The following is a 12,099-nucleotide window of genomic DNA, read 5'->3' on the forward strand; positions in this document are numbered from 1 at the left end:
TCGAAAATGCTATAAAAACCAAGAAAAATGATCATTTTCCTGTAGTCTGGTTCCCTGACTCCATATAAGAAGAAACAGAGCAGTTTACATACATTGGGGAATTGTAAGGTCAGGGAACCAGTCTAGCTGGCTCGTACCCGTTCATAGGTTTGTAATCGATTGCAAACAAGTGCAATGGTCAATTGGGGCCAGTATTTGAAAAAAAGCCAGTTGTTTCCAACGCTGATCGGCCGATCAGCGTTGGAAATTGATACAAAAATACCACTTTTCTTGAAAATGACAGTATACCAGGTGCCATAATTTTACAGGATGCTTTAGACTGTCATTTACCAACATCCTGTTAAGGTATTTCGCAAAAACTTGGTAGTTTTATTTTTCGATGTTTGCAAATGTTGTATATTCCCTTTAAGGTGTTTCAATACTTGAGAAAGTTTGAAATCATTTGAAAGTATTTTGACAAAAATATGAGCAAAAATGTATTAATTCGGATGCAACATTGACACCGTGTCAATGTTACATCCAAATATTCTTTTTTAGCCATTTTTTACAAGTATTTAAAATATTACCCAAAGTGACATTGCATATTTACAACTGGACACCTAAGCACCAAGAAACGCTTTTGTTTTGGTATAGTCAGGGTTCAAATATAGCAGAAACAATACCTCAAGTGTGGATGTAACGGTGTAAAAACCACTCAATGGAAGTGTGACATTGGGTTTTACACCGTGTCAATGTTACATCCACACAACCAAACTATCATTTCTACTCCATTTGATACCTGACTACCATAACAAAAGCTTTTCTTATTGTGTTGCTTGTATAGTAAGAAGTACGCAAAGTGAATTTGGGTGATGTTTCGCAGAAATTAAAAAAAAAGGTACAAATGTCACATTTGGACGTAACACTGAGACGGTGTCAATATTACATCCAAAATGACATTTTTTGCTCATATTTTTGGCAAAATACATTGAAATCATTTCAAACTTTCTGCAGTGGTGAAACACCCAACAACAAATATTATGTAGAGCAACTGCTAGCAAGGCATTCATGCTTTCCTTAATATGGTCATATGTCACACATTGTTCCCCAACCCGGTGGAATTTGTGGCTGAACGATAGTACATGTATGTCAGAAATGTAGGAATATATGGAAAAAGGTTTTTGCGGGATACATGTCTTTTCAGATTTGAGAAATGTAATGCTGGTGGTCATGTATTAAAAAATATTTAACAATTTGAAACTAAAATGTTACTTCATTTTAGTGATATTATTTGAAAAAAAAAAGAAAAATACTTTTTGTTTAGGATTCTGTTGTTTGTAAAGTTGTTTTAAAGTTGTTGGCAAAATGAGTTTCCAAAAAAAAAATAAAAAAATCAGAGGTGCATTTTTAGGGGTGTGGTTGAGGGGTAATAATGTTAAATCAAATTAGGTTTTGCGTACATGTACTATCGTTCAGCCACAAATTCCAATTTAACCATTCATCATCAAATTAGGTTTTGCCCTACACCGACGTTCCATCTTATAATGGTAATAATGTTGTTGTTTGTTTTAGATTTTGTTTGAAAGCTAATCATTTCTTTGGGACGAAAGTCAGTGTGAAAATACTGGAAAAATGTATGTGCTGAGCATGAGGGTGGTCATGGTGTGCATGGGGTTTGACCATTTGTGTTGTTGCCTATAACACTAGATTCCTAGAACGTCCTCGCTGATGTTCTTTTTAAAAATCGTGGATGTGCCTCTGAAAGTAATGTAAAAAAGTGAATGGTTTTTAGGAGTCAGTTTCCTTCTTCAGGAGAGCCACAATTTCAATGTTGTGAGCGGTCGACTAATTAAGCTTTCGAGGAGCAGTTGTCCATCTTGAGAAGGTCTACAGAGGGGTACTTGTCATTTTGAGGACCAATTTTGCATTTAATACAAAACAAAAGGCAAACTCTGTATCGCGATCACCTGTTTGGGGTTTATTACATTGTCAATCAATCAATGAAATTCTGTAAAGAGAATCGCCCCCAATCATGTGAATATTTATACCATACACCGTTTACGATGTTCACCAGTCACAACTCGTGATGAGATATGCGCTTGGCCTGGCAGTAAAAAAGTGGCACAATACAATCACAACGGCCAAAAGTGAAATTACAGTGTGCTAGCTAGATAAAGTGCCGATATGAACACTCACTATGCATGTGCGTATACATGTAGTCCTCTTGTTTTTTCAAGACGACAGTTTTGGCAGTTATACGTAAGCTATGTACATGTACGTTTGTGGTATGCAGATAATTTTACCTGAAGTCCTCAAAAAACACGCCCTCACGACCACGTGCATGTGTGGTGTATGGGAAGCAGGCGATGCCGAATCTGGTCAATGTATACGTGCACACACTTGCGGTTTATGCTCGCTTTGGACAAGGCATTTTTTACTCTCTCTGCTGCAACTTGCGCAAGGATATTTTTTTGCCGACGCCGCGTCAACTGTGTGAACAATTTGACAAGCTGGGAACTTGGCACTATTGAGACAAATGTTTACGCCATCATTTAATGGGCAATTCAAGATTATATCTGTATGGATTGATTTGTTAGCAATTTTTGAAAAAGGAAAGGTATTTTCAACGGAACTTCCGGTCTGATGACGTCATACGCCTAAAACTTCGCACACGTCTTAAGTGGATCAAGGTCATCATATACACCAATATTTAGGCGATTCCGACAAACTTCGCCACAGACATCTATTTAAAATACATTTTTGAAAATGTTCAACCTGTCGCTAGAGGGCGCTCGAAGATTGCATGACGTCATCGGTAGATGATTTAAAGAATACTATCAGCCAAGAGACTAACACCGTTGAAAGCAAGTTCATATCTATTACCACTTTTAAATAATAAGCCACTTCCGGTTTTGGCCTTTTTCGACTGGAAGCAAGGGTCACGTGATTGCACGCACACTGAATGAAATAAAGACCTCAACCTACTCTACCACTTGCCGGCAATAGAATGCTGCGGACGCGTACGGTTGATTTCTTATGCATTTTTAAATATTAAAAGTGTCACAATTTAATTGCCTATAAATAAATACCGGATGACGTCATCATGACGTCATCATCACACAATGTTGTTTGATTTAGGGTCTTTGCTTGAACAAAAAGAGGTGTAAATGAATTACTGGCAAACAGTCGAAAATGCCCTTTGAAAATCAACAATTTTTTTAAATTTCTGTGTACAAAGTCTATGGGCGAAATTAAATATTCAAAATTCTATAATAAATTAGTCGATGACGTCACCATGACATCAATCTTCGGGACACATCTTTGCTATAGGGACTATGCTTATGCCAACTTTGAATGATGTCTGACAAAGATTAATACCCAAAGTGCTGCAGAGAAAAATCGTGTACAAAGTATATGGGATTTTTGGCGCCAAAAAAAAAGAAGGCTTTTTCGCAAATTTTGCGAAAAAGCCAATTACACTTTTTAGAGGTATGATGAACTCCCCTTCTCTCCAAGTCATATTCAGTCATTTACAGTTCTCATTGAACCAAATACAAAATCCTCTATTTGAAGTGCACTCATATTTGTTAAACGCCACAGTGACATTACATTGGCCAAAACAGTTTTTATTTACACGTGAGTGAACACAGACAGATTCATTGTTGATTTCATCCATTAGTCTAACATCATTTGTATGATCCATTGTACAGTTTAAGTGTTTCTTTTTTTTTACTAAGACATTTTTCATAATGAGTGCCAAACATTCTTGCTGAAAAACACACTTCCTGCTTGGTATATTTCAGAAGTGCTCTCAAGGACACACCAGCAGCTTCTGCTGTCTAGAGACGTTGCATCGGTGCCATCTAGGGGACCTGAAGCTTGGGTCAGCACTGCTGCTATCTGGCAACAATTTTACAAAGGTGCCCCTCATGTTCAAATTCATGAATTTGAACATGATTCACCCCAACACCTTCCAAGCATATCAGGAGAAGTTCATCTTTCCTGTTGTTGAAGAAACAGCTGCAGCAAGCTTTCAGGATGCCAGAGAAAAGTGCGCTGCTGAGGGAGTTGTCTTTGTTGAGTAAGCGAATGAAGGGCAACATAGTCTAAAATACCATTCCAGTAATCACCTAATGAAAGAGCACTTTTTCTTATCGCAAATTTCAACTTGCACGCAGTTGACACATGGTGATCTTTTTTAACATCCATACATGTGATGGCCGAAATGACAGTCCTGGGCACTCTGCTCAGTACCTGACCCACAACTTCATGGACGAGTAAGGACATCATCCATGTGGAGTTTATGAGCAAACAGGAAAGCAAACTCATCAGCGTCAACATGGAACCAAAAGCACTACGGCAAGGCGTGGATCACTTAAAGCAAAGTGGCATCAAAGTTAGAGTTCGTAACAGATGCTTTCCTAATCACACTGCCCAAACTTAGACCCAGTGTTCAGCATAGTAACACATTAATACTTGGAATACTTGCACTTACTCACTTACATTTTGTTTCGTGTACCCTTACGGAAAAGTAAGCTTGCCGCAAGTTAAACGCATCCTTGGGTTACCTGAGTGGCAACAACGTGTCGGAGACAGACAGGCTGCCCAGCAAGCAGGAATGAACATGCAGCAGTGGAGGTGCGATCTCCTTCAACAAGCAGCCATCCAGAGCGTTGATGTCATCACCCAAGTGAAGTGCATGTAGTGGTACAACCATACCCAAACATATATGCCAAGATGTCTGGCACGCCAACAGATTGATGGTTGAGGAAGAAACAACATAAACAATAAAAAACCAGGAAAAACATAAAGAAACACCCCATTCAAACACAATACAAAATTAGGTCTTGGTCAGTTAACCAATAAAGATCCCCCCCCCAAAAAAAAGAATGAAGAAGAAAACAAAGAAGAAGAAAAAACCTCATTGGCCCCATGTAAAGTCTACTGGAAGCATAAATAAAGAAAACAAGGTTTGCCTGAATTAAAGTGAAGATACGAACAGGTTGCCTAGTACAGTCTATCTGTTTATTCGTATTTCTTTAGTCGTACTTATTTGAATTCTCTTTAAGCGAAATTGATTGCCTCTTTACGAAATTGAAAAAAATTAAATCAGTAAAATCTCCAGTCGAACCAGCTTTGCTAAATTGAATGATGATTGTGTGTCACGAAAAAGAATGACGATATGCTAAATTGAACACAGTGCTAAAGGAATTTGAATGCCTCAAAACTAAATTGAATGGCCGAATTCTGAATTTGAAACGCAGTAACAACTGGAGAGGCAAAATAGCTTCAATTCGAACGCACGAAAATTAAATTGGCTGCTCATTTGCCGAAATTGACCGAGAAAACCTATAGTAGTGAATGGAGGAAGAAATAGCAGACATCACAAAGCAGCAATTAACAAGACTAAAAGTATCACAGGCGGCTGTACAAATAAGAATCAAACCTATTTTAACGGTAAATGGATGGTTGTCAAGTTTGAGTGACAAAGGCCAAATAGGACACCTTGTGCACTATTTAGGATGGCCGAAGCCTTTTGATGAGGGGTGACTTGTCTCTGACATGAATGACAGTGCAGAACATGAAAGAAGTGATGCATATCAGCTACTGTAGCTACTGGTCAGCTGTTTGAGAACCGGCATAAAAGAAAACTTGAACCTTTTACGTGTGCGAGACACAGAAGTCATACTGAAACTACCTGTATAATTAATAGGACACATTCTCTCGGCTGGTTGCTGAACATGCCTGACTGTGAACACTTTCAGACGATTCATGGGAAGGATTGCTGGTATAGGATTGGGAATGAAGACGGTGTCATGGCCTCCATGAACATCAGTGTTGGAACCATACAGATATGGCTGACAGAGCGACAGTGTCTCACTAAATATTCATTAACTCTTCAGAAGAAACTAGTACACAGAGGGTATACATGTAACCTGCGCTTTGTCAAAGAGACATGCAACTTTGAGTATGTAAAATGTGTGGTGGCATCTTAACATCCATCATGGGTAATATGAAATAACTCTCGGTTATTACATGTACGTGTGTTTTTTCTCTTATTGTAACCAATGCTTTGTATTTGTAGAAGGTTGCCAAGATGACTGGTTTATTGAAGTAATCTGGCCCTATATGAATTTTCAAAAGACAGTGGCCATTCTTTTTGGACATATGAATGTTCAGTGTCGGTGTTCGAGAAAATTAAAAGAATGTTGACAAGACGAAATGCAAGAATATCCTGAAGTTTGAATATTTCATTTCTGGATGAGGCATTCAATGGAAATTGAAGGTGGGATAGAGAATGTCCTTGTCATTTACTGACCATTTTACTGGATATGCCCAGGCTTTTCCCACCAGAGAGCAGCAGGTGACAACTGTGGCCAGGGAACTGTGGCAGAAGTACATAGTCAACTACGGGATATCAGAACGTCTTCACTCGGACCAGGGAAGGTGCTTGGAGTCAGCAGTGGTGGAGGAGCTTTTTCTTTGTTGTCTCTTTATAGGACCACACTATTTCAGGGCAATGGGATGACTGAATGGTTTAACCGTACCCTGATGTTCATGCTAGGGACCCTGGAGGCTACACAAGATAAACTAGGCAATGCATATGGGGGCTCTTATATATAATGCATGCTTACAACAAAACCGGCATAAATCCAGTGGCTACTTGCCATCCTTCCTTATGTTTCTACGCAATCCAAAGCTGCCAGTCCTACTGCCTAGGAAAGTGGTGTGTTCAAGAACAGTTCTAATAAGTAGAGCATGGAAAGGTCAATGACCTCACAAAGGTCACCACAGGTAAAACATGAAATACCTCCACATCTGACCAGTCTTTTAAGCAGTGACAAAAGTGATGTCCATTTTATTTTTAGATTTTACAGCTACCTACAAAAAAGCAGAGGGCGACTGCCACGTCTCATGCGATTTGGAGGAGCTTGACAACAGACAAAATAGGCTGAAGAGATGATTACCAGTATGTACCCTTAACAGCAGACATTATGAGTATCAATCAAGCTTCAGTCCCTTCTCCTGGGTTGTGAACGTTCCTAATGTTCCCATACTAGAGAATGCATCAATATTCAGTACAGCCTTTAAAACTTTGATAGACATGTTTCTTATAAAAAAACAGCTTTATTGTAACTGATAATGCTGCAAACATGAAAAAGGAGCTCAAGGCTAATTATCCGAAGAGTCTTGATAATGAGAGCAATGAAGAGAGTGTGACTATGTTGATGGAGACAAGTTCGAATAGGAAGATCTTGATGATGAGTCGCTGATGGAAGCAGGCATCATTTTGTATGGCCCTGGAGAGCAACTCAACGCAGCGTCTCGCCTGTTTTGCTCACACTCCACAACTTGTGGTTGGGAAGGAGTTGAAGGAGACATGTCTCTACATGTGTCTCTACATTAGGACAGTGCATCACACAACTACTCTAACAACAGAATGCAGTACTTCCATACTTTCGGGGTCAGTTTACACCTAAATGTAAAGCAAAACAGGCAAAAAGCAGCTTCAAACGGAAAGGTGCTCCCACTGAAACTGCTGCAACTGCCAGGCTGAAGAAACAGAAGACAACCCATAATTATGGGTATTAGCTGACTCCTTCTAAGACATTCATTAATTGCAGCTACAGCATTCAGTTTGTTGAGCACAAAAAAACCCCCAAAAAACACCGGACACTTGTTGTTGTGTTGTTTCCGAAGGTCAGCGAAATGAATGATTCTGGAATGTCTGTTGAAGGTGGTAATTATTGGAATGTGACTAAAACTTCACTGAGTATTAACTGCAAAGGTCTGAGTGTACCCTTCAACAAATTTATGGATGAGCGACATTCATGGGTAAAAAGGCAGATCATCAACCAGGTGCAGGGGCCAGACGAAAGGAGGCATGGTGGGCACCTCCCAAAATAAAAGTGCCTCAAAAAGATGGATCGTTTCGCATCCAGAAAGAGCCTCAATTGTCATGAGTGTTTCTGGATGGCAGAAAGAGATAAAGTCCTCGCACTAAAAGAGACAATGACAACAGTCTAAGTCAGAAGGAAGAGACTGCAGTAAGGTCTGTGTTTGACTCGGTAAACAATATGATACATCCTTTCAACCAATGCTCGTCCACATTATTTCTGGAATGGAAGGTCCTGTTACTATCGCTGTTTATGATGGCAAAAGAGACGGGCGAATCTGCTTTTAAAGATTTCTGCAAAGGAAGGTTGGTTGGGGAGGTTAAGAAGTTTCATGATCCAATCTCAAAAATGAAAATAAATTCATTCAGTCATCATGTTGGACAAGTGGTCTCTGCAAAGGGAACAGGAAAGCTAGCTCTCATCACAGCAGAGTGCAGTCTCATGGCAAGGTTTGTGGTCACTGGCACCTCCAGGGGCATTAGCATCGATGATTTGATGAAGTACAGCTTGGAGCCTCTCCCATTGTCCATTGCTCGCTCAGACGGTGGCCTAATGAAGACTGACAAGGCAGCCGGGCCACAAAACTGAAGGAAGTGGCCGACAAGGCCAAGGTGCAGCAAGCAATGTGCAAAGAAATGCTCACCTGTAAGGTATGTCACTGAAATGTGCTGGGTTTTTCCTTGTTTATAGCTCGTAATAAAAATTAAAAGGCAGGCTTGATCTTATTTGTTCTGCCTTTTTTTTTACTGATTAACATTTGTGTAAAGTATACATATTTTTTACATTATTTTTTTAACAGCTGATGCCAGCACATTCTTCTAATGAAGACATCACCATTTGCGACAGTGATGTGATCATGGACGACTTGTCTGAGGAACTGTCCGAGGAAACTCCTCATTCCTGTTGCCAGACTGAGGCATTAGAGGGCCAAGTTTCCTCCCTGAAGCGCATGTAAATTATGCAATGACAATTATCCATGGATACACCAACATGTGTTATCCAACTGATAGAAATTTCACTGATTTCCATTTACTGAAATTGGTGTCTTTAAAATAATACCTTTACTCTGAGATTTAAACAAGACCATAAAACATAGCACTGGATTCTCTTGGACATTTTGTCAATAACTTGGGGGGGGGGGGCAGGTAAAAAAAGGAAGGAAAAGTTGAAACAGGGGCATTCAGACAAGCCAGAAAAAACTTTTTGTCTATCCTACTCTTTCATTTTTGAAACTCCACTTTACCTGGGTGGACTTTCTGTTCTAACGGAGCGAGAGAAGAGGGCCGCCTTCACCAAAGGCACGAACAAGGAGGCCCTCTTGTTCTCCCTGCTGACTGTGGTGTTTGGGGAGGAGCGCCTCGCAAAGGGCAAGGCATGTGGGCTTCGGCAAGCCCACAATATTAAAAGCGAGGAAGCAACCATACCACTCGATGCTGACAAGCTGAATGCAATCAAAGGTATTCTTTTTTTATGTTTTTTTTCTATTTAATTTATAAATTTTGTTTGTATTGACCAGTCCTTCTGATTTGAGGTAAGCGATCGCATGCACACATGCATAAAAGCTTCCCAGAAGTACGAATAATCGCACGCCTGAATCCCTCTGTACAGCACACCTCGGCATACATTTGTGGCATAATTATACTTTTGTAAGATCTTGAAATGGGTTAACTATAAACTGAGATGACTATTATAAAAAGATACCTCATTGTCCAGCCCCAGTTTAAACCACAGATTCACACGACTAGAAAAATCCAAGGGTGCCTTTTTTTTTAACATGCCTGTGATTTTAGAATCAAAAGGACTGGTTGATATTTCAAAATTAGTCACCTACCATATAAAAATATGGCCAAAGTCAGGACAGTGGAGACTGCCCTTTTTGTGTTATGACCCGTCTCTTCTCACTGTCAGTGATTGAGACCGAGACAAAACTGAAGACATCCTTTCTTTCTTTTTTTGTCATTCAGAATGTGTGCTTCGCTGATTTAGACTTCCAAGTGGACAGTCATGTTTCTCACCAAGGGAGTTTAACGACAAAATTAATCAGAAGTGTGCCACTGCTAGACGTGCCTTGAAAGAAAAACAGGCAAATCAAAATTAATTTGTATAGGCACTAACTGTTTACTGTTAGAAAATCCTTGAAACTAAGTGTTGTGTTTTTGTTTAGTTTTTCATGATAATGTCTTAGCTTTGGATAGAATAATCTTACCATAACATTTTTAGACTTCCAAGTGGACAGCTATGTTTCTCACCAAGGGAGTTTAACGACAAAATTAATCAGAAGTGTGCCATGGATTATAGATGCTGGGGCAGTTCTACAGAAATTACCCGCAGCAGCAATTCCTTCAAGATTCGTTCCTTCAACATGAATCATTCTGGAATGTCTGTTGAAGGTGGTAATTATTGGAATGTGAGTCAAAATTCATTGAGTATAAACTGCAGAGATTTGAATGTACCCTTCAACAAAGTGATGGACAAGCGAGGTTCATGGGTGAAAAGGCAGGTCATCAACCAGGCCCATGAGCCAGTGCATGAACAAAAATATAACGAGGAAGACCTGCTGCAACCCATAGCCTTCAAAGAAAGTAACGTGCATCAAGGAACCATTTTAACGTAAGCAAGTCTCCGTCTCAAGGGCCTGTCAGGGCATACTGGATGCATGCCTTTGAGCAACAGATTCGTAGTCACAATGAACACATCAAGAACAAAAAGTACCCCGAACGCCGTCATGAATCCTACAAAGCAAGTCCATGAAATAATGACTGAATTGGGTTATTTCTTAAATTCAAAATTGAGGACTACAACCTAAATTGTACATTTAAGCTCGTAAGACATGCTATTCAGTTGATTCTCCTCATATGCAGTTCCCGACAATGCCGCAAATATTGACGATGACTCTCGTCATGAAATCCAAAAGCTTGCAAAACGTTCAGCAAACCTTTTGATTACCATGTCGAAGGACACATCAGTGACATTTTCAAGGATTTCAACTGGTCAACTGACCTGCGTGAACTGCTGAGCCAAATCTGCATGTGCCTCAAATCAAGTTCACCAAGCCAGAATGCTACGTAGCTTCACGTTGCTTGTCTAGAACTTGCCAGGACACACTTCACCTTCTAGATGCCTACACCATATTTTATGATGCATTTCTCGACCAAGGGGACAGGACTTACTACCTGCACCTCTGCATTGTATATATTGCACAAGACTAGTAATCAACAAAGCAAGAATGGTCATCAGAGAAATCACAAAGAAGATTATGAAGAAGAACATGACAGCAGAGGGAAAGCAGTGCAAATTAAGGGATTTCAAGAAGGAGCCATGCTGGTGCTGCACTTTATGTCAGTGTGCTTCCCATACTGCAGAACTACATGTACATGTATGTTCTCCTTTTTGAACAGAAAGTGCCAGTGATTCACAGGCTACATGGTGAACAAATGAGGCTCATCCAAGTCTTCCTCTCTATAACCTATTTATTGAAACCAGAGTGTATCATTAACACCTCAAACACTGGCAAGAAGTTGAAGGATCTACAAATCACAGAACAGACAATGCTTCTAATCAGGGACATGTTTGTTGGCGAGCCTGCCAAGAAAATAATGAGAACCTCCATTTTGAATCAAACAGTAGCCAAAGTCCAGCGACACGCCGAACAGGCATACTGTGATACTGCGGTGTGAATGCTTCAGAAACTCCCTGTCCACAATAAGCTGTTGAGATATCTTGGTTCAGATATCAGATTTGTTCTTTCCCCCGATGTTATCAAAATTAACAATTTACTCCCGAATGACATCATATACATGTATATAGGTAGTAAATATCAGGCATTTTCCAATACCTTACAGTGTTGTTTGACATTATAACGTATGGACTTCGTCTTGGGCACGTGCTGTGCACGTGCATATACTTTGCTCACTTCCCATTACCATGCACATCAATCAATCATGGGGGAAAGGGGGGGGGGGGGATATCATAGCATTTGTTCATCCCACTTTTTTCATACCCGCATAAAAATTGTAGCCTACATATGATTCTATAGCTCAGATCAGCTGATTCAATGACTCCAAACTTGAAAATGATATTTAAATGATGATCTTTTGCCAAACAAAAGTTAAAAGTGGTCAGAAATAGGCTCAGATCGCACCACAGAGCTTCTAGAGTCCAAACATTTTTTGGGGCCCTATAAGCAGGCTCCAAATAAAACCCCACGCCATTAAGGCGTTCA

At 39.9% G+C, this 12,099-nt stretch overlaps 1 pseudogene; it reads left to right on the top strand.

Annotated features, from left to right (window-relative positions):
- The first annotated feature begins 6,277 nt into the window (after positions 1-6,277).
- LOC119721751 lies at positions 6,278-9,975 on the top strand (annotated as a pseudogene).
- The last annotated feature ends 2,124 nt before the right edge of the window (positions 9,976-12,099 follow it).

Source organism: Patiria miniata, unplaced genomic scaffold (genome assembly GCF_015706575.1).
Source record: "Patiria miniata isolate m_02_andy unplaced genomic scaffold, ASM1570657v1 HiC_scaffold_14, whole genome shotgun sequence".
In the NCBI taxonomy this organism is placed as follows: domain Eukaryota; kingdom Metazoa; phylum Echinodermata; class Asteroidea; order Valvatida; family Asterinidae; genus Patiria; species Patiria miniata.